This window comes from Penaeus monodon, chromosome 20 (assembly GCF_015228065.2).
Source record: "Penaeus monodon isolate SGIC_2016 chromosome 20, NSTDA_Pmon_1, whole genome shotgun sequence".
Lineage (NCBI taxonomy): Eukaryota > Metazoa > Arthropoda > Malacostraca > Decapoda > Penaeidae > Penaeus > Penaeus monodon.
Genome location: NC_051405.1, coordinates 12,029,005 through 12,029,253, shown reverse-complemented (window position 1 = coordinate 12,029,253; position 249 = coordinate 12,029,005).

The window sequence follows — 249 nt, the reverse complement described above, 5'->3', positions numbered from 1 at the left end:
GTGACATCGCTGCTGTCTTTTGATTCTTTATCTGGACGTATTATTATATTTGTTGAATTCTGTGTTTGGTAGTACTTGTCACCTCTCCTTTTGTAAACAGGTTGAAGGGGGTTACGGAGGTACAAGAAATGCTGACGCGGACACCAATGATAAAGCGTCTAATATACAAATTTCAAAAAAATATTATCATCATAGATCAGTCATGGTTATGATTCTTAGTAGAAAATAATGTCTTTGTAAAAATCGCTT